The following is a 24,408-nucleotide window of genomic DNA, read 5'->3' as shown; positions in this document are numbered from 1 at the left end:
TTTCCACTTCAGTTGCTAGTTCCCTCCCCAATACACTAAAAATTACCTTCCATTTGCCATTGGTATGCATTTTGTATTTGCTCAACTATATCCCTGTTAGTTCCCCCCAGAGTAATATGTAAACTTTTTGAGTGTGGAGATTCTCATTCTTTTCTCTTTATATTTCCCAGCACCAGTTCAGTGCCTGCCACATGGTAGGGGTTGAACAAATGAATGAGGTCAGGTTGGAGATGAGAGTGAAAGGGGGAAGAAAGGAAAGATTGGGTGGCAGGTTCATATTCCAGAGTGTGTGATAGCATCCCAGGCTCCAGGCAGCATCCCTACTATCCATGCGAGGATGGAGGCTGGCGACATGCAATTGACAAAATGTTCCAAATGTGGAATGGATTTCTTACACCTCTGAGTTCAGTGGACAGAGAAAGAACTGAAAGTGGAAATTATCAGGGGTGTAATCCTCATGTGATATAATGTGAGCATTTCTGGTGAAGCGTTTCATTTTTATCTTCCTGAGAATGAAGGCATTCTGGGGAAAAAAGTTCATCTGAAGAATATCACGATTAAGATGAGTGTGTCATTAAATCAAATTACTTCTTCTTAGACATTATTGCAGTATTAAAGTTTTTCATTACTGTCAATTTTTCCCTAAAGTTTCTCATTAGTAGTTTCAGGGTTTAAAAAAAGAAAAAGAAAAACTTTGATTAGAAACCAGAATATGCATGGCTCTGTATGCTATAATGAGCTCCACAGAAGTAAAAAGAACACAGAATTCAGGAGGCAAACGAACTTTCTGAGAACTGTAATTATTCTTACTCGTCTTGGGCAAGTGGACTTGAGCAAATGACTCCCCGATATTGGGCTTCAGTTTCTTCATCTGTAAAATGAGGGAGATAAACCCAGCAAGCTGTGGGGCCCCTCCCAACTCAACTTTCTGGGAATTTGGATGGCAATAAATGTGTCCTTTTGTGCCCTCCATTTCTCAATCAATTGCTAAACATATATTAAGTGTCTACTTTGTGCCAGGCCCTATACTAAGTATTTGGGATACAAAGAGACGCAAAAAACCATCCTTGCCATTGAGGAGATCATAGTCTACTATTCACAATCATTTCTGTTTCCGATGTCCATATTCTAGGACTTTGGTAGCATATATGCAAGGGTAACATAGGATAGTGGATCAGTGAGTACTGAATTTAGAGACTGAGGGACTGGGTTCAAACCCTAATTCTGTTACTACCTGTGTGTCTTTGGCAAAATAAGACTCTCAGATTTATCATCTGCAAAAGGGGAAAAAAGTTAGACCAGATGCTTTCTAAGGTAATGTCCTGCTGTAGATTGGGGTCCTAGGAGATGAAAGTTCCCGTCTAGTTCTAAAATCCCTTATGTGGTCTATGATCCCATAATCCAACAAATCATGTTCTTAAAGAAGAGGGGGAGCAAATGAATAGAAATTTCTCTTTTTTCCTTCCTTCTTTCCTTTCTCCCTCTCTTTTTCTTTCTCTTTTCTTTCCTTCCTTCCTTCCTTTCTTCCTTTCTTTCTTTTTTTCTTTCTTTCTCTCTTTCTCNCTTTCTTTCTTTCTTTCTTTCTTTCTTTCTTTCTTTCTTTCTTTCTTTCTTTCTTTCTTTCTTTCTTTCTTTCTTTCTTTCTTTCTTTCTTTCTTTCCCATAAACAATTCTTTTTGCAAGGTAAAGGAAACATAGGATTTACATCACAAACCATGGAAAGTAACAATATTCCCAATGAGTAAACCTCCCCACACAGACCACTATAATCTTCATGGTTCAGGACAGTACCTAGAGAAGGGCCCAGTTTCTCTGGCACTAATGTTTTTCTTCATGACCCCTTTGTCTTTATAGTGTTACTTGCTTCTAAGTAGAGGCAGATGAGTGGTCCAGGAAATAGAATGTTGGACCTGGAATTAGGAAAACTTGAGTTCAAATCTTGCCTTAGAAATTTAAAGAAGCTGGGTGACCCTGGGCAAATAATTTAATTCTAGTGCCTTCTTTCTCTACTGATTATTTCTAATTTATCTTTCATTTTGCTTATTTGTGCATAATAATTTGCATGTTTTCTCCCCCAGTAGATTATGAGCTCCTCAAAGGGCAGTAATTGTGTTTTATCTTTCTTTCTTTGGATCTTCAGCACTTAACAAAGTGCCTAGCAAATAGAAGATGCTTAATAAATATTTATTCACTGATTGACTTAACCTCTACTTCCTCAGTGTCTTCATATGTAAAATGGAGATAATAATATCTATTCCTGCACCGAGTCGTTGTGAGAATAAAAAGATAATATTGTAAATATCTTTGTAAACTTTAAAGTGCTATATAAATGCTGTATTATTAATAGGAGGATCATTACCACCCACCATTCTCAGTTGGTATCACTAATCCCCAACTCCAAGTCAGTCCTTTTCTGTCTTCCAAGGCTCAACAGATATTGCTGTTTAGTTATTTTCGGTCATGTCTGACTTTTTTTTTTTTAAACCCTTGTACTTCGGTGCATTGTCTCATAGGTGGAAGATTGGTAAGGGTGGGCAATGGGGGTCAAGTGACTTGCCCAGGGTCACACATATGTCTGACTTTTTATTATCCTATTTTGGGGTTTTCTTGGCAAAGATACTAGAATGATGTGCCATTTCTTTCTCCAGCTCATTTTTCATATGAGGAAATCAAGGCAAGCAGGGTTAAGTGACTTGCTCAGAGACACAGCTAGTAAATATCTGAGGTTATATTTGAATTCACGTCATCAATAATTCTATTCATTATCTGGAGAGAAGTTATAAGAGCTTCAGAAGCTACTGATCAATCCTCTTCCTGCCTAAACAGACTGTGGCTGGTCAAACCAAATGCCCAAAGTCCCATGGATATTAAACAGAGCCAGGATTTGAACCCAGGATGCCTCTGATTCCATACCAGTGTTTTTTTCACTCTATCCTATCTACAGCCTCATTTGTAACCATAGCATTATAATTATTGAATTATTAAAATTCATGAATTATGTTGTAAGTGCTAAAAGTTTCCTTCTGTAATCAGAATTAAATAAAACATCCTTGCTACCATGCCAGAAGGAGCTGGGAAGGAACATCCCTTAGGTCACTGGACACCACAGAATCTGAAGTGCCCAGATGGCAAAGGCAGAGTGAGATGAGATGGGTGACCAAAATATACAGCCAAGATTGAGATGCTGTCACCCGATAGCCCTTGAAAGACTCTACTTGGCACTTGGCAAGGAGTTTATATGTGGTTAATCTAGAGAGGCAAGAAATTAATCCAAGGGTCCCATGAAGGCTTTAGTTTCATGGCAGCTGGGGACAGCTACTAAGCTAGATGTTTTGCTAAAGGTCATTCCCATACTGCCCTGGTGCTGGAACTTCTCACTGTGGCAAGAACTGAAACCATGTGCTACTTTATTGCCTTCATGGTCATTGGAAGGCATGCTTAATTAACTGATGGGAGTGCTAATAGAGACATTTCTTCTGAGTCATAGTGAGAATGAGACTGTCACCTGTTCTGGTCCTGCTACACCCGGGAGAGAGACTGATAGCCCATTAAGAGTGTGGGTCCTGAGGTGAACCTAAACTATCCCATAGGCACCAGAATAATGGTGATTTTTTGAGATTCACAGGAGGTGTGGGAGCAGGAGAACAGGGTTCATTGGGGATGGAAGGAGGGAGCCCAATGAAGGCCAGGTAGAATTAGCTCTATCTGCCTCACGTAGCTACATCTCATCTCATTAAAGAGTGAGTCAAAATGAGGGCAGCTAGGTGACTCAGTGAGTAGAGAGCCAGTCTTGAGTTCAAATCTGGCCTCAGACACTTTCTAGCTGGATAACCCTGGAATAGTTACTTAACCCCATTGCCTAGCTCTTACTGCTTTTCTGCCTTAGAACCAAAACATAGCATTGATCCAAAGACTGAGTGAGCCAAAATAACTGCTGAATTCATAAGGTATAGCCACAGGAAAATAAATGAATTGAAACAACCCCATGTGTATCCATTCTTATTTATGTTTTCTTATTAGGTATTATTTATTATTTCTAGTCATATAATAATAAAAATAAATGTTTTAAGGTTTGCAAAGGCTTCGGCTACATTTTCTCCTCTGAGAGATAATATAGAAAAAAGGGTCCTAGATTTATAGAAAGAGAACAGTGGCTCAAATTTTAGCTTATCTGGTTACTTCTCACTATGTGACTTTTGCCAAGGCTCTTAACACCTTGCTAGGAATCCATTTCTTGATGTGTAAAATGACAGAATTAGACTAGAGGGTCACTAAGGTTCCTTCCAACTCTAGACCTGTGACGTCTTGTGACAAGAAAGATTGGTACTATAGATCCTATTCTTCCCTTTTAAAGATGGGGAGACAGAGGTTCAAAGATGGATAAATCTTCCCTTGTAACATTAGTTCAGCCAAGCTAATGGAGCACAGGTATCTGTATTTAATTGACATTCATTGCCCCACTCACACATATACAGACTCATTTACAAAGTCACATATATGCCTCTCTGTCAAAAGATATGTTGGTTTCATCATCAATACTCCAAGACCAAGGTAGAATGAATTGCATATGGTCACACAGATTGTATCAGCAGAATTTTAATGGAGTTCTTTCTGACTCCAAATCCAGCAACCTATCCAGGACACAAAGCACAGGATTTGTTGAACTGATGTATTTGAAAAACAAGCTTGTGTGGCTTGTATCTTCCCTAGTGATAAAGTGATAAAGGCACTAGGAGCATCAAGGGACCCATGATGATGATGATAACTTTATATAGTGCTTTAAGGTTTGCAAAGCACTTTATAAATATTATCTTGTTTATGATAATGAGCTCATAATCCCTGAGCTGTGGTTACAGAACTGATCACCTTAGATTGGTGTATACTCCAGGATAAAGAAAAACCTGGGACACAAGAATAGCTGCATTTTTAAGGTTTGCAAATACCCCTGCTCCTTTCTTGTCCAACTGATTTGTTTTGAGATCACCAAATTGTAGTGGGATAGGTTGACCTTACATTATGAGCATCTCTTTGTCTCAGATCCTTAACTGAACCAACAGGGCAAAATCTTGATCTGTTTCTCATTTTAATTTTACAAGTGATTCTCTTAGAGCAATAACAATTGGAGGTCTTGTTTAATTATAGGCAATTTGAACTCTGAGTTAATTTCTGTCCTCTCTACTACAACTTCATGATTGGGTGGCATCAACACTAAATATTTCAGCACTAAGATACCAGCTTAAAATAGGTAAACTACAATTCAGCCTCTGAGTTAGTGTAATGTACTATCCATAAAAATAAACTACTGATTTTTTTACATTCTACTTTTTTACTCATGACTAATAAACCAATCATTTAGAGCCCTCCCTTGTTATAAAGAACATAGTTCAAAAAAACTGACAATGCAAACCTCTATCTGATGGCATATGTACCAGTATTCATTCTCTGCCTCCCCTATACACCACCACCACCACAAGCACCTCTGTATTGTGAAGAGGGAAAGCCATTTCATCATCACTCCTCCAGCTCCAAAATTAGTCATTACAGTTGTTTGGTATTTGATGGTCTTTTAGTGTCTTTTTTATCTTAAATTCATTTGTATCTTGGTAAGACACTGTTCTCCCACCTTTACTGTCCAATCTCTGGATTAGTTCATCCAGGTCTTTTCATATTTCCCTGAATTCTTCTGACCATATTGCTGCATGGTCATAGATACAATACCCTGTTCTCTATGTATTTGACACCTTCCTGGGATATAGAGAGGTAAGGGTTTCATATAACATGCCCCCTTGCCCTTAAACTGGAAAAAGACACCCTTGTAATCCCTAATCCAAATGCCAGACCTGGTAGTTAACATCATGATATGAATCAAGCTATCTCTGTCCCATGGAAGGGGATGAAAAACAGCACTATGCCTGCTCTATGTCTTCTTCTCTTCCCTGGGCTTCATGAACAGTAACTTCAGCTTCCACTTACCTTCGAAAATGGCCCAGTTCATCATTAGAAAGAATAGTCATCTATGCAAAGCTCCATTAAGACCACCACTCTAGAATACCCTTGGGAAACATTGATCAATAGTCTGGATTCTACTCTGTTTCAATTACTTAGATGGGCTACGTGAAAAGGATTCTGACAAGTCGCACATCCCAAATTTGACTTTGAGTCATCAGGGAATTTAAGTATTCTGTGTGTGTAGATTCCATGAATATTTATGTATTGCATTATATAGAGATTGACATATGAAAATATATATGTATGTATATCTATATATGTATTTCTAATAAACTATGTAGAATTAAGTTATATGATTGCCAGAGTTATTCCTAACCTTTGTAAGGTCTGACAAAATATAAAACACCTTGATAATAACAATAATCGACTTTAATCAGTTGATCTACAAGAAGCAATCAAAGCTGCTCTCTTTGGCTAACAGATGGAGTATTATAATTGGAATCCACAAGACTTGAATTCAAATCCTGCCTCAGTTTCCTATGGCATGTATGTCCCTGAGCAAGTCACTTGATATAATAATATCTACTATCAAACACTGTGCTAGCTCTAGAGAAACACTCTTACAGAGATATATTCCAACCAGAGAGATAACAAGTACTTTTATATATTTTATATATTTATACATTTTCAGTATAAGCACAAGGTAGGTTAGCTGGGGAGGGCACAAGTTGGAAGGATCAGACATTCATGTAGATAGTGGGACTTGAGTTGAGACTTGAGGGAAGTGAAAGGAATTCTATGGGATAAAAATGAAGGAGAAATACATTCCAGGAATAGAGGACAGCCAGTGCAAGGTCAGTGATGGGAGTTGGGGTGCTGAGGGTGAAGAACAGAAGGAACAACAATTTGATCAAATGAAGGAAGGAAAGCCATGAGACTACACCTGTAGGTAGATCTAAGAGGGTAACGACTTTCAATGCTGAACTGAGGAAGTTCTGTTATATCCTCTGAAAGACAATAGAAAGTCACTAGAGTTTATTGCCTTGGTAAGACCTGGACTCAATGAAAATAAATATGGCAGCTGTGTGGAAGAGAGATTGGTAGATAGGCAGGGGAAGGAAGGCAGAATTGAGACAGAGAATTAACAGGAGGAGTCAGAAGATACGGCTTCATACCAGCTTAAAGATTAATGTTATTTGTTATTATTGAATTAATTATTATATAATAATTAATAGTCTTAGACATTAAAGGGATCTTGGAGACTGTTGCCCAACCTCTACTTTTCCACTAATTTGCTCTGCAAGTAATTTGGGCAAGAAACCTGACTCCTTTAAGTCTCTGTTTCTTATCTGTAAAATGAGGTCAAATAGTTTCTCAGGTCACTTCCAGATCAATGGTTTTCTCATCCACAAGGAGTATCCCATGCCTCTTTGCCTAGGCTCTCGGTAAGCTCTCAGTTGCCCTCAGTCAAGTATTGATTGCATTGAAGCTTTCATTTTCACCCTGTCCTTTGGTGAGAGCTTTAGACAAACCAGCAGGAGAAGCTTATATCTCATTCACAGTTGTTTTGAAATCATAGATGCAGAGTTGGGAGGGATTTCAGAGGCCTCTTTTTTGCATAGATGACTTCTTTCTAATGATGAACTGGGCCATTTTCGAAGGTAAGTGGAAGCTGAAGTTACTGCTCATGAAGCCCAGGGAAGAGAAGAAGACATAGAGCAGGCATAGTGCTATTTTTCATCCCCTTCCATGGGACAGAGATAGCTTGATTCATATCATGATGTTAACTACCAGGTCTGGCATTTGGATTAGGGGTTACAAGGGTATCTTTTTCCAGTTTAAGAGCATTCCCTCATTTTACAACCAAAGTTCAGAGAAGACAAATCTCTTGTCTGGAGTCACACAATTATTAAGCATCAGGATCTCTGACTTCAAATCCAGTTTTTTTCCAGTCCATCATGCTTAGTCAAGGGGCAACCCTAGGGATCTTGAAAATAGTTGAGGATGGACTAATGACAACCTTCATCAAGTAGAACAAAATAGTGAAATCACTCTTCTGATGTATTATGTAACCAAATCATCATCAAAGATGAACCAAAAGTAATATGTAGGCAACACAATTTAAAGGCAGATAAATGTCAATTCAATGTCATTCTCTTACACCCAAAACATAATATTGATTCTAAGACAGAAGACAAAGATTTTTAAAAATAAACCAATGAATTGGGAGACAGAATTCCTGCCCTCAGGAAGCTTGTGATCCAATTGTGAAGAAAGACACATTCATAGAAGAGGAGGTAAGCCAGTCAGGTTGCAAGAGTGAAGAACAGCAGATGGCCAGCCTCAGTGCTCTAATGGAAGCCATGAAATGATACAAAATCCAAAGGGAGGCCTCTTGTGCATTGCATAGATCCTTGGAAACCTATAGATACGAATCATCCAGGGTGAAGGGGTGAATTCATTGAAATCAGCCACAGAGGAAGAAAAACCCAGGTCTCTGAGATCATAAATTCATCAAAATGGCAGGTAAGGTAGGAGAATTTATGAAATATGATAAGCAATAAATTACTAATGTAAAAATAATATTTTTCAAACTAAATAGGTAAGTCTTGGGAGAGGGAAAGGGGAGAGACAGAGAATCAATAATGGACAAAATTATTGAGGAAGCCAGGAATTAATTGAAGGCTTCCGAGAGGAAGGAAATTTTGCTCTATGTCTGAAGATCTCTTGGAATTACATTTGCAGAGGAGAAAGGAGGATGCCCTAAGCAAGGGACAGAAATAGGTTGAAGCCAAAAGACGGAATCTGGCATGCTGGGGTGAAGGTGGCATCAGTAGAGATTTCTATGAAATTATCATTGACCAAAAGAGAGAGGTGGAGGTGAACTTCATTTGTTTTCATTCTGCTCCATTTTATTTTTGGACCTGTGCACATTTGTATTGCTGTAACCCATGGCTCCCTTAGCTATTGGTCATGAAATAGAGCAGTGAGATCTATTAGCTATGTGGGAGTAAGTAAATATTTTGGACAGCAATTCAAAGAATAATATAGTCAGAAGTACAGAACTATAAATAGGAGAGGGCTCAATTTAACTCATTCTCTCAATTCCAGTTTTATTGAACCTTCCTGTTATGATTATAGATGACTTAAAGCAGCCCCATAAATACAGCTACTGAGTTCCTTTGGTATTAACCCATTGATTGAGTTATTCATAAAAGCAGAGAAAAAAAAATATATATATATATTTAGATCAAAGAGCAAGAATTAGGAGGAACCTCAGTGGCAATCTATACAGTTCCCCTATCCCTTGATTTTATAGGTGAGGAAACTGAGGCACAAGAAAGTTAAGTGATTTGCCCAAGGTCACACAAATTGTAAATCTCAAAGGCAGAGTTTGAACTCAGATCTTTGGACTCCAGAGCCAATGTCCTTTCTATTGTAGCATATAAAATTAATCAACCTTCACTTTTCAAGTAATCTCAGGATTTTCTTATAAGTTATAAGTCATTAAAAACCAAAACTAGGTTATCAGCAGAAACTGGGGAATAACCTTCCCCAGAAGAAATGAGAATCACCAAAATCCCCTAGTCACAGACTCTATTTTGTTTATCACATATCTGGCTATTAGTCTTCACTCCCCCACACCGCATTATCCTGACAAAAATTTATCTAGACTTCTAGAAAGGTAACCCACTACTTTATGAGATAGTCAGTCCACTTTAGAACAACTTTCATGTGGGAAAGAGCTTTTTTCCTGACTTATTATCCTTAGTTACAGTCTACTTCCTATGGACCACCATGTAATGCCTTCTATGACCAAGTGGATCTCCTGTTTTACTCTTCTAGGGCCTTCTTTCTCCTGATAGGCCTTCAAATACTTGAAGATCTCCATTTATTACTCCATGTCAAAACATATTCCCTCTGGGGAAAATGTTATTTTTTCTAATTAAATTTTAATTTAAATTGTTAGAACTAGAAAAGAAACTTTAGAGATCATCTTGCAGACAAGGAGATGAAGATTCATATAGCTATGGAATTCAAAATCAAGCTTCCTAGCTTCCAGAGTCTACCATTCTTCTAACTCTACCTTGCTTTCTTCATAGATCAGCTGGAAGGAATCTTAGTATTAATTTACATTGCCTCTTCCCCATTTTACAGATAAAGGAGTTGAAGTGATCCAGAGTCCACCATTCTACCACACTGTCTTCATAGAACTAATATAGGTCATGAGTTGGAAAGCATCTTAGAATTCATGTACCACCATTCCCATTTTACAGATGAATGAGCTGAGATCCAAAAAATGGAGGTGATTTGCTCAAGGTCACTTATGTAGCAAGTGGGGCAAAACCAGGATTTTAACTCATCTCCTCTAACTTCAAATCTACCACTCTTCACTGATCTAACACAATTCACTGAATTGTACAGCCAGTGGAAGGTCAGCTAAAAGCAGAAGTCTCCATCTAGCCTTAGGATTCTGTGAAAAATATTTCTGCACATCATATTCGATAATCAATCATTTTTACCTCAAGCTAAGGGGTTATTTTCCGATGATATAATTTTCTCTTTTCATTATCATTTTGGAAGACGGGGTTTTGCCATCACTGTTGGTACCCACGATTTGCACCCTCCATAACATCCTAGCCTCGTAAAGAATATGGACTCTGTGTGCCTTTTTTTCCCCCTGCCTAATAAGATTTTTGGATGTGTATTCAGGCTTCTCTGAGACCTACTGTAAAAAAGACACAGTAAAAAGCCAGTAAAACAAGTGCCTTGATAGGCACTTTTTAAAAATTCATAACGGGTATAAAAAGAAGTGACGGCTGTTTAGTGCTTACACGTGCATAGCCGAATGGAAACGGGGCTCATGGTCCCCTAAAGAGCACCAGGGCTGTGTTTTTGCCAACCAAGGCTATGTGTCTTCCGGTATCTATTCCATGCCTTCCACCTCCCCTTTTTTTAATAATAGAATTGGCGGTTTATGGCTTCTACTGCATGTGGGCAAGGTCTGGAGTTCCTCAAAGTGCCCAGGAGAGTCTCTGCTACCACTGGGGCTTGGTCTCCCTTCATTTTTACTATTGCACTCTTTGTCTTGATCTGTCTCCTTTTTCTTCTTGTGCCCTCCCTTCATAAAAACCCATTCAGGAGGGATCTACATTATGTCCAGAAAGCAAGCCGTGCCTCTTTTATAGGGTCGCCATCACTGGCCGTGCTGTCACTTTCTATGTATTATCAATATCACCATAAGAAGAAAATTAGTGTATGTCTTTTCCACATGAAGAAATCAAATGTAATCTAAATGCAAACCACCAGCTAGATTGCACAGTAATATTTGATAGTCTGGCTATTACGAAGCGCAGCATGACAAGCAACACAATGCAGTTAGCCAGTCCACCAAGGTGTTTTTTTTCATGTGTCCCAGAATGATTGAAGTCAGCAATTGGAAAGTAAAATATATATATATATATATATGAGGCTGAAGTATTGGCAGCAACCTAAGAATGGAAGCCTAGGAACTGTCATCACATTCCCATTGGGTACCGAAGACATTTTATGTTCAGTGAAGATGAGATTTGGAATGAAGCCATTGCCAATCTGCCCTGACTTTTATATAAAACCTAGATCCTTCTAAGCTCTATATGAGATTGGTTCTTTGGAGCTTCCAGAATAATGATAAAAAGCTTTAAAAAGTGAGCATTTGATAATTCCTCATGTATGGCATGCACAAAATTTAATTTTCTAATAAAGCAGTATTCATCACTTTCTAGCTGTGTGACCCTGGGCAAGTCATTTACCCCAGTTGCCTAGCCCTTGCTACAATTCTGTCTTAGAATTGATAATAAGATAGAAATTAAGGATTTTTAAAAAATAAAATGGTAGTCATACAAATATTTGGTATTGGCAAAAAAACCAAAATCAATAAAAATAAATGAGCTAAATCAAGATTAAGCACCAACTATGTGCCAGGTACTTTCAGGAAATTTCTCTCTAATGAAGAGAATATAAATACAAACAAAAAGATAGTCCCTGCCCTCAAGGAGCTTACATTCTAATAAAGGAAAACAATACATGAAAGGGTGCTGAAAAGGGCCACGGTCAGAGTTCAGTGGGCAAAGTATAAGGAAATAGTAGAAAAAGGCCAGGATCAGGTTTAGAATTTACAGAGGAAGACATGGCTGGCCTGGACACTTTCCTTAAAATCAATGTTGTAGGAGGACCCAAGCAATCATCATAAGCAATAAAAATCTCATCTTAAAAAGGTTATTTTCAATGTAAGATTCTAACAATGTTTTAGGGATAGGCTATAAACAAATTCTAAGTCATCAGCAATGTTTTTAGGAATCTTTCATTTAAGCACATATTCCTGAGGCCTTTTGAAAGCTTTCCCTATAATCAGTATAATCTGGTTGGTTGAGTCTCTCTTGTGAAAAATAAATAAAGGCTAAGTTCTTTTCTACACTTGTCCTTATTCATTACTTTCAAGAGATTTCTCTTTTCTGCTATGGATTCTCTGATCCAGGAGATCTGAATAAAAACTTTTCTACATTCAGATCAATAGCTGGACTTTTTTTTAAGTGCCTTGGACTACCTCATGAGAATTCTCTGATGTTTAGTGAATTGTGAGCTCTGAATAGTTTCCCACATTCTGCGTATTCATAAGATCTCTTTCCAATATGACTCCTATGAGGTGGGGTAAGGTTTGGTCTCTGATGGTAAGCTTTCCCACATTCATTATGTTTACAGGGATTATTGTTCTTTAACCATCTTATTTGATGTTGAATAAGCTCAGAGGTTTGAATGAAGCCCTTCCTAACATTCATCACTTTCATTGGACTTTTCTCCAGTATCAATTTTATTATATTTTGTATGTTGTGTGCCCTGACCAAAGCCTTTCCCACATTTATGACATCAAAAGGTTTCTCTCCAGTATTTTTCTCTGAAGCCTTTCCCACATTCATTACATTCATAGGATTTCTCTGTAGTAGGAATGCATTGATGTGCTATAAGAAAGGAAGAAGCAGTAGCTCAAGATCTGGTAAAGTGAAGAACAAAAATTATTGAGAGACCTTCTATACTCGCAGCCCTCCCCCTTCTAAAAGAGAAGGGAAGTAAATTTCGTCTTCTTTTCTCTGGAATCAAGATCAATTATTGTAACTGATATATCATTTTAACATAGAAAATTGACTACTTTTAATACTTCCTTTTTCTTAAAAGCTTTTGGGAAAGCTGAAAAGCAGTTGAGTAGGTTTAGGTCAACATCTTATACCTCATAAGCTCAAATGGATATATAATCTGAATATAAAAGGGCATACCACAAAAATAAATAAAAGAGAATTAAGATTGAGCACATTTTTTCACAATTTTGAGTAGGAGAGTTCTTAACCAAAGGATAGAAATCTTATAAACATTAAAACAGAAAATTTTGACTATATAAATTAAAAAGCTTTTCCTTGAATAAAATAAAGGCAAACAGAATCAGAAAAGAAACTCTAGACTGGACAATATTTGTATCAAATGCCACTAATAATGGATCTCAAACCTTTTGGTCTCAGAACTCCTTTTACCATTATAAAAATTATTGAGGAACACCCAAGTAGTTTTTGTTAATATGGACTTTATGAATATTTATCATATATGAAATGTAAATATTTTAACATTATAGTGAAAGTTGTTTTTGCTTCACACATACCCTGAAATCTCTCAAGGAATCCCAGATCACACTTTGAGAACTGCTATACTAAAACAATTGGTGGTGTAAGTATATAGAGTGCCTGGAGTCAGAAAGACTAGAATTTAAATTTGACTATAAACACTTACTAGCTGTGTGACCCTGGGCAAGTCACTTTGTTATGGGGTGCTTAACCCCCTCATGTAGTGGGTCACAATGGTGAACCCCTGGGTTCAGGAAGGATGCCTTTTACAGAATGCAATACTCCAAACTTAGCTTAAAAGTAAAAAGAGAAATGTATTAATTTGGAAAGTAATATTGAGAATGGCCAGGAGAATAGCAAGGTGGGATAGTAAGGTGGAATAGCATGGTGGAAGAGCTAGATGGGGAGCTGTTCCTTGTGGGGGGACAGCATGGATGGAAAAGCTGTCTCCCCCAGTTATGGCATGAGTGGAACAACCCTAAGGGTTGCTCCCAGAATGCTTCAGTTCAGGGGTTTTTATACCCTTTACAACAGTGGGCACATGATACTATGTCACAGTGTAGATGTGACTCTAAAGTGGTAAGCACTTAGGTATTCAGTGGGGTGTGGGGTTGCCTGGAGACCCTCATGGTTTAGGGAACAGATGGATGCCTGAGTTACAGTACAATGGTATCAAGGTGTAGACTGGAGGTGCATCTCTCTGTCCATCTCAACCTACAGGATGATCCAAGGATGATAATAATCTCAGCATTTTACAGATGCTAATAGATGTTCTTGACTTAGAGTCACAAGGACAGAAGGGAGCAAGAGAATTTCCCTGTTTAGAGTTTGCCTGAGTTAAGGGGTACAGTGTCCATGCCATCTCTGTACAATGCCCATGCCAACTTAACCTTTGCCTACATAAAAATAGAGAAGAAAATGGCAAATAACTCCTGTACCTTTTCCAAGAAAACCCCATGGATTGTTGTGATTGAATAATAACACGCTAAACCAAAAGTCTGATTTCCAGACCATACAGAGTATTGACATAGATATATAACATAATAACCATTCCTCAAGAAAATGCAAAATATATGAGCAGCTTTCAAAAGAATCTTTGGAAATTATAAATGGCCACAAATGTACTCCAAATCACTAATAGTAAGAAAACTACAAATTAAAACAATTCTTAAGTTTCTCCTCACATCATGCAAATTGGAAATGATATTAAAAAAGCAGAAATAATCAATGGTGAAGGAATTATGGAAAGCTAAGGAGGATGATGCACTGTGGGTAGAGTTCTGATAGGTCAGTCATTAAGGATTTTAGTCCGATATCATTCAAAGAAAGTGACGATTATCCATGCACCAACAATCCCACACAGAGATATATACTATAAGGAAGTTAAAGACAGAACAAAAAAATCTGATAGATACCCAAATATTTATAACAGTTCCCTTTGTCCATATTGCTGCCCCTATAAGAAATGAAAAATATGGGAAATTCTGGAGAACTTGGGAAAAATTATATTAACTGATGCAGAGTGAAATAAGCAAATCCAAAAACTATATGTATGTGTACATTTACTGAAAATGCCAGAGAGAGAAAGAGAGAGAGCCAAAGACAGAGAGATGATTATGGAGAGACACACAGAGACACAGAGATAAAGAGCATGAGAGTTGCTGTGTATCAGTTCATAAACTTTCTTATACATCTTATTTTTGGAATATGATCTCATTATACTCATAAACAAAACATATTTCGCCATCTTCTAATCATTGGCTTTGTTTTCAGGGAGGTTGTTATTGGTGTTTTTTGCTACCACAAAAAGTGTTCCTTTGAATATTTAGGTCCATTTGTGGCTTCTATCTTTGACCTGCTTGGGGGTCTATTCACAGTAGTGATTTCTCTGCCTTTATAACTTTGTTGACTAAACAGAATAACTTCTGGTTGACTCATCTGTTTCATTAGGGACATCAGTGAGTTTCAAAGAAGATAAAGGTATAAGGGAAAGTGTACTTTAGGCAAGTCACTTACTCTTTCAAGGACTCAATTTCTTCATCTATACAATGAGGGAGATGGACCACTTCTAGAAGCATTCTTCCCTTCCCGTCTTCTAACCCTTTTAAATTTGTTACATCTAAACTTCTATGGTCTATGAACTTCAGTAAACAGGTTTGCTAATGCTATATAAGAACAAAGAATAAATTAGCTCAGAGTGAGGTCTCTTGTCAGTAAAGAGCATCTGCATAAACATCGAGGTATCAGCCTCTTTGATCCAGAGACCATTTTGGCTTTCTTCTAGGTATTCAACTATGTTCTAGTTAATGAATAAATTCCCAAAATGATTCTTATTTTTTCCCTATTTATAAGAACAATGGCTAACCATATGACCAATATTCTCATATTATCTCTATTGTTGTAATGCTTCAGCATACCAACAACATATGAGTAATTAGGACACAAACTTGAAAAACAGTAGAAAGAACTCTGGGCAGGGGATTCTAGTTGGCCCTATTGGCTTGGCATCCCTGTTCTTGATGACTGCTGGGTGGCTTGAGCACACATTTATAAAGAAGAATAGCTATGAACATCCATTGAGTTTTCCCAGCTGCATACATTAGAAGACTGAGCTTCAAAATTATCAAAGACATTGACTAACAATTATCTAGAATGTTCAATGTCAAATACCGCATTAATTATAATTATCAGGATAGCTTGGCCAAAAAAATACCTTCTTCTCCCAAATGTCTAAACATTGTTCCAATTCTCCATTTCTTTTTCTGTGTGTCAAAAAAGAGCTTTAGTATAGAAAATATTCAGTTTGATTTTGGGAGGTGAAAAAAATCATGTCTTCTTCTCACAGTTAGCTTTCTTTTCTCCCATCAAAGATCTCATAAACAAGTAATTGTTATGTAAAGGTTTCATTTAGGCTGTGTTGATTTGATCTGCTATTGTGTTGTATTGTTTTTCTGTCACATTTACACGTTGACTGTGCTTTAAGGAAGATTCCTTTTATATAGATGCTAATACTTACCAAATGACTGTTGAGTTATGCCTGCATCTTTACCAACATACATATGTATGTATGTGTTTAAAGCCCATGTGTAGAAACTAGCTGTACCCAAATGGGACTGACTTCTATGCATATTGGCAAAGAAGCCCTGTCTTAGTACAAAGAAAATCCCCCAAAAGGATATAAATACAGAGAAAGGAATAATAATAACAAAACTAGCAATATTTCCAGAGTTCAGACAGAAATAAACAGATAGAAGTCTCACTTTTTTTTTTAACTCAAGGAAAGGGAGGGATGATTTGTGTTGATAGAAGGAAGAAATACATTGATGAAATCACAGAGCATCTAAAATTCTGAGGAAGTTGGACCAGAACTATGATTTCATTCATTGTTGTGTATATTTCCCAGTGTGGCAACTTCCTCCACCAATTCAGAAGAATTCATCTTTAGTCACTGAGAGTTGCAAACAACTCCAAGAGATTAGAACACTTATAAACAGTCAGTCATAAATAGTATCTACACATACCTCAACTTGAACCAGTATTTTCCAGTCTCCAAGGCTGGCCCATTATGTAACTATGAAACTACTAACTTGAAGGTATTTTACAATTAGATAGTTGATTTTTTACCCAAATCTCAGATCACTATTCTTTCTCCTGCTTCCTGGTTCTGGTTGGTAAATTGGTGGCATTATCCATTTTTAAATTTACACATGAAAATCCAGCATAGAGAGAACATTTTGAATCTTATGGCTTAGTTTAAGCTGATCAAGCATTAGCAGTGAGAATCTGTTCTTAATTATCCAACTCAACTGAATAATTTGAGCATTGCCCCAGGTATCAGAATAGCTATTTCTTATTTCTCAGGGAAACAATTGTGTGCTTTATCTAAAAGGCACATAAAGATTTTTTACTTAAGCCTGCTTTTTACTTAAACAGAATACACTTTTATAGACATACTTAGATAGCATACATGAACCATGAGGGATTTGTCAGAAGAGCCAAGAAATGGAAAGGGAGAACATTTGGAGCATAAAGGCCCATTCTCCATCTTCTCAAGTCTTTCTTAAAACTTAGCAGAATTGTTTCCTTTTGATTGTGACAGCAAAGAAGTCTAGGCTCGGTAAGATCTTTGTTATTTTGCATACAGGTGAGGCACCAACCAACCATAATCCTATTTTAATATAATTGATTCAATTTATATTTTAATAAATATAGAGGCAGAGTAGGACAGAGAAATGATGGTATGATTATGGTAGGATACAAATCTATGAAGTTGGATTAAATATTTAAGAAATTAATTACAATTAGTCATTGGCATGTTCCTCATCCCAATGAGATCATTTCAAAATATGGTCACCAAGTATATGATCACCAAACCCCCATTTAGCATTGAGATAATAATATTATTCTGGGTTTCATTTCTAGCATTCTTTGTCTAACACTAAAGGCCTTTCATGGAATCCTTTCACCTAACATCATTCATAATGAAACCATTTAATTATATTAATAATTGAATCAACTCTTGACTCATTCCCATTCCACATTTATTAAGTACCTTCTTTGTGCCCCCAGGCTTGTAGACTTATAGTCATCCTTGCCTTTTCGCTCTGCTCATCACCTCCTCATATAATCAGTTGTCAACTCTTGTTCATTCATTCTTCACTCTATAGCTCATCTCTGGCTCCTTCTTTCCTCTCCTGTTGTCAGCACCTTTGTTCACCTCTCACCTTACTAGGCACTAGCCTTCTAAGTGGTTTACCTGCCTCCCATTTTTCTCATCTCCAATCCTCTATTACATACTTATAAATATGGTAGCACTAAAGACAGATCCAGCCATGTTACTTCCCTTTCAAGAATCTTCAAAGGCTTTTTGTTGGCTCTGGGATAAAATACAACCCTTCTGAACTTTCAAGTCCTGTAAAGTCTGACTCCAATCAAACAGATTTTATATCACTCCCCCTTACACATAGCTAAACTGACCTGTTTTCAAGTCTTGCTGATTAATATTCCATCTTCTGACTCTGGGACTGTATTGCCCCTTCATGCATGGAATTCACTTCCTTTTCCTTACTATCCCCTTCCTTAGAATGTCTGGCTTCCCTAAAAGTTTACCTCTGGATCCACCTTCTACAAAAGACCTGTCCTGAATCTCCAGCTGTTCTACCTTCTCTCCTACTCCTCGCCCCGAATTATTTACTTACTTTGTATGCACTATGAAGCACCTGTGTGAATGCTCTTTATCCCTAGTGGAATATAAGCTGCCTATTGATGAGGAATATTTCTGTTTGTTGTTGTCTTCTTTATAACTAGCACAGGTACAGAATAGCCACTTATTACATGCTTCTTGAATGAATGAATGATGATTGGATAAGAGGAACTGTGCTCGTTATAGCAGATAAAAAAGTGCTAGCCCTGCCTTGAAGAAGCTTATGTTCTACTGGTGGATGCAATATCAAATTAGATTGGATATTTTGTTCACTAGAGGGAATGAGGAGTTATTGAAGGTCTTTGAACAGAGGAAAGACCAGTTCAGATCTGTGTTTTATGACTATGAACTATCAAGACGACAGCTACATGGACAATGGACTAGCAATGATAATGGTAGAAGGAAGTCTAGTTAGGAAGGAACCGAATACACTTTTCCAGCCACAAAATGATGAGTTAGGACTTGAAGTAGGATGAAAGCTGTGTGGGTAGATAGAAGGGGTTGGATGGGAGTGTCTGTTAATCTCTACTCAATTAATGTCGCTAATCTCTATAATAAGGATAATAATAGCTTCTATTTATAGTACTCCTTTAAGATTTTTCAAAGCACTTGACACCTTATCCTCTTTTGATCCTTACAACAACCCTGCTCTAAAGAAGCCTTTTCCAAACCACCTTCCTAGCAGCGCCTTCCCTCTGCTGATTTTCCCTGATTTTTCCTGCATGTATCTTTTGGGTACAGTTATTTGCATGTTGTCTCCTCTATTAGATTGTGAGCTCTCTCAAGGAGAAAGACTGGGTTTTGCCTTTGTATTCATAGTGCTTAACATGGTGCCTGGCACATAGTAGGTACTTAATAAGTCCTTGATGACTGTCTGAATATGAGGTAGGTACCATTATTCTCTCCCTTTTGCAGTTGAGAAAATAAGCTGTGAATATCCTAAGGTCACATACCTAGCTTAGTGATGCATATGAGTTGGATCACAGAGGAAACAGCTGATCCAGTCTGTATTGCCACAAATTTGGGAGTCCCTTTCTTCCCCACACTGTCTACCAAATAGTCTCCCTTATATCATTTTAACCATGTCTGAAACCCCAACTCCTCTGTGATGCCTTTGTGAATTGGTCATCAAAAACCATCAGCACCTTGTTATTTCTTATCCCCACCCCAAGGTGGTCATCAAACTCATCAAATAATAACTTGGTTAAAAATAGAGTTTAAACATCATTGCACCCAAACTTCTGATTTTGTAATAAATGAAGAATATAAGACTTTAAGGAAAGACTAAATGTGTATGAAAAATAGAGCCTGGCAAGGTAAATAAGTTTTCCCCATTGAATCCCTCAATAAACCAGTGACAGTCAGGATTGAAACCTGGGGCTATTTACTGATTACAAAAGCTACTTTCCCCCTTCTCTGTCCAGTTGAGTTTCCTGTCCTTTCCTTATGCCCTAGAAATAAGCTTTATGTGGGTCTGTAAGTGATTTTTTAAGAAATAAGGTAAACAATGTGGCTTCTTAGAGAAGAGTTTTGTTGTTTTTTTTCAAAGCACGGTAATTTTTAAATTGTAATTTAAAAGCACCGTGGCATAGCAGACAGTGAATGTCTGCCTTGGAGTCAGGAAGACATGAGTTTGAGTCTCACCTCTGACACCTACTGTCTCTCGACAAGTCACTTATTATCTCAGTGCCCTAGATCAGTGATGGGCAAAATTTGTAAAGAGGGGGCCAAAGGAAAGGAAATGCTCCTCTGTCAGCCTGTTTCTAAGGCAACTCTTTCGAAGTTTCATTGTATTGTATCCTACTCATTGTATTCGTCAGATTAGGAATAATGTCGTGCAGTGGGATAGAACATTTCAGGGGGCCATAGTTTGCCCATCACTGCCCTAGATAATTCTCTAAGGGAATGGAAAGAAGCATTTATTAAGCACCTACTATGTATTAGGTGCTGTATTAAGTGCTTAACAAATATTATCTCCTTTGATCTATTATCAAACAGGGTTCAATCTACACAGGTAGTGTGAGGGTTAAATTTAATGGTTGGATAATAATTTTATGAAATTATGTGGTCGCCAATATTTATTATATTTTGAGTCAGAAATTTATTCACATATATTTCCAAATAGAGAAGAAATAATGAAGAAGAGAAATGTGAGAGGAATAGCAACCTAAAGCTCTCAACCAGGAAGGCTGGTGATGAGTAACCACACAGCCTCCTCCAAGATGGAAGCTAGTCTCTTCGGAAACTAGGAAAGTAGTAAACCTTTCACTCACTCAATGAAGTAGTCCAGGAGTCAGAGTTGAAGTTGAAGCAGAGCTCCAAGTCCCTGATCTAAGCCATAGTCTCCAGCAAGCTCCCTTGAAGACTCCACAGTTAGAAGGCTATCTCCAGAAGACAATCTCTTCAGTCAATCTTCTCCAAGACCTTCTTCCCAGACCGAGTTCAGGGCTTGCTTTTATGGTGGCTCCCTGTTCCTGCCTCATGGCCTCCCTCATTCCCTCTCACCCCTTTCCAAGACAACAAGCAATTTGATATAGATTTTTAAATGTTTAATCACGTAAAACATTTTTCCATGTTAATCATTTTGTGGAAGAGATCTTAAACAAAATAAAAAAAGAAAAAAGTGAAATATAGTGTGTCTTGGTCTGCATTCAGACTCTCAGTTATTTCTCTGAAGGCAGATGACATTTTTCATTGTAAGTCTCTGGGATTGTCTTAGATCATTGTATTCCTGAGAATACTAGGTTATTCACAGTTGTTCATCAAAAAATATTGCTGTCACTATATACAATGTTCTTCTGGTTCTGCCCACTTCACTTTGTATCAGTACTTGTAAGTCTTTCCAAATCTTTCTGAAATCATTCAGTTCATTATTTCTTATAGCACAATAATATTCCATTACAATCACATATCCAATTTGTTCAGTCCAAAATGATGGACAACCCCTCATTTTCCAATTCTTTTCTACCTCAGAAAGAGGTGTGGAAAATAATTTTAGATATGTAGGTTCTTTCCCCTCTTTTTCGGATCTCTTTGGGATATAGACCTAGTATTGCTATTGATGGTTCAAAGGATATGCACCATTTTGATGCCTTTGAGCATAATTCCAAATTGATGTCCCTAATGATCAGATCATTTGACATTGGACAGATCATTGACTCACCAATAATGCATTAGTGTTCCATTTTCCCCTAAACTTCTCCAACATTTATCATTTTCCTTTTCTGTCATCTTGGCCAATCTGATAGGTGTGAGATAATATCTTAGAGTTATTTTAATTTGCATTTATCTAATCAAGAGTGATTGAGAGCATTTTTTCATATAACTATAGATGGCTTTGATTTTTTCATCTGAAAACTCTCTGTTCATATCCTGACCATTTATCAGTCGGAGAATCGCATGACTTAATTTTTATTTTAAATTTGACTTAGTTCTCTATAGATTTGAAAAAATAAGACCTTTATCAGAGATAGTTATGTGACTTCAAAAAAGTTTCCCAGTTTTCTGCTGTCTTTCTAATCTTGGATGTACTGGTTTAGTTGTACAAAACCTTTTTCATTTGATAGAATCAAAACTATCATTTTTATATCCTATAATGTTCTCTGCCTCTTGTTTAGTCATTAATTTATTTCTTATCCATATTTATTCATGACTCCCCTAATTTTATGATGGTATTGCCCTTTATATCTGAATCATATTCCCATGCTGAACTTTTTTTGGTATATGGTGTGAAATGTTGATCTAATCTCATTTTCTGCCATGCCATTTTCCAATTTTCCCAATAGTTTTTGTCAAATAGTGAGTTCTTGTCCCAAAAGCTTGGATTTATTTTATTTGTCAAATACTAATTATCATGCTCATTTATTATTAGCTTTTATTTACTTACTCTATGCCACTGATCCACCACACTATTTCTTAGCCATTACCAGATTGCTTTGATGATTACTGCTTTGTAATATAGTTTGAGATATGGAACTACAAGGCTACCTTCAAAAATGTACAGGAATTTTACAGATGGGGAAATGGAGGGTCATAGAAGCTAAACAAATTGTCTAAGCTCATGTAACTAAGAATAATCTCCAGGAGGATTTGAACTCTCTGCATGACTCCATGTCCAATAATTTATCTATTACATTTGCTAAGTGTATTTTGACTCAAAATTATATTAATCTAATAGTGTTGAAAATTATACAGAAGGTAAAAATCTTTATTATTCTCCTCTAAGAATAAGTCCTCTTTGTATAGAAATGGCTTTTTTATTACAACAAAATTATTTGTCTTGTAAATATATATAATTATCTCATTTTTTTGGCAAGTCAATATTTAGCAAGGAGAGCTACATAGTGGGTTGATGAGTAGCTTTTTTTTGTGTTTTGGCATTTATATCCAAGGAAGTTGAATTATAAAGTGAAATGGCACTTCATTTATCTCTGTTGGATCCTTCCCTCTATTTATAATTTTTCACTAATAATTTATTTGCTATTCTGGCTTTCCTCTCTCCACCATTATCTTTTTAATCTCTATAATCTATGCTGACTCAATCTGGTTCCAATTGTTTCAATTAGCAATCATCTTCTTTTCTGCATTCTCTTCAGAAATTCTTCATGGAGTTGGACACATTTTGATCCTATTTTCTTGGGAGAGTGATTTTAAATGGAATTACTTCTAGGTGATATATATATATGTATATATATATGTATTTATGTATGTATGTATTTCTGCATTCCTATAAATTTCTGAAAAGTTTTTGGTTTTGTTTTCTTTCATTTTGGTTCATTTCAATTTAGTTATCCTCAAGGCAGATTTTCCCTAACTTCTCAGAAAAAATGTTGTTGAAATACATTGGCTTAGAGTTGTGTTGGCAAACCAATGGCACATGTACCAAAGGGAGTTACTTCCATCCCCCTCTCCACTATACCTGAGGACATTTTTTCACATCACCCACCCCTCTACCCAGCAACTTAATGGGAGTTCTTATTTTCTCCCCTGACTAGGGTAAGGGGGTGGCTCACATGGGGGATGAGAGTGCAGTTTGGGCACTCAATCTCTAAAAGGTTTGCCATCACTGGCTTAGAGTATGGGATTCTGGGTAGGAAGATGGAATTATCATTGATAAAATTTGAAGTTCCTCCCATTGGCACAACTTCTACTAAGAGGATTATCTGAGCTATCATTCCTCAGGGAATCTCAACCAACTGTGTAGTACAGTTGCATATTTAGCACTTTGTTATATCAACTGCTGATTCTTACCATAGATTTGAAATTGAAAGATACTTTACCAATTATCATATCTAACCTATTGATTTAAATTTTTATCTAATTTCTTTTTAAACATTTATTAATATTCATTTTTAACATGGTTACATGATTCATGCTCCTCCTTTCCCCTTCTCCCCCCGCACTCCCCCCACCCATGGCCGATGCACATTTCCACTAGTTTTGTCATGTGTCCTTGATCAAGACCTATTTCCAAATTGTTGGTAGTTGCATTGGTGTGGTAGTTTCGAGTCCACACCCTCAATCATGTCCACCCCGACCCATGCGTTCAAGCAGTTGCTTTTCTTATATGTTTCCTCTCCTGCAGTCCTTCCTCTGAATGTGGGTAGC

The sequence above is a fragment of the Gracilinanus agilis genome, chromosome 5 (assembly GCF_016433145.1).
Source record: "Gracilinanus agilis isolate LMUSP501 chromosome 5, AgileGrace, whole genome shotgun sequence".
Taxonomy (NCBI): domain Eukaryota; kingdom Metazoa; phylum Chordata; class Mammalia; order Didelphimorphia; family Didelphidae; genus Gracilinanus; species Gracilinanus agilis.
The sequence above is the reverse complement of the archived record's forward strand: the minus strand, read 5'-3'. Positions refer to the sequence as shown.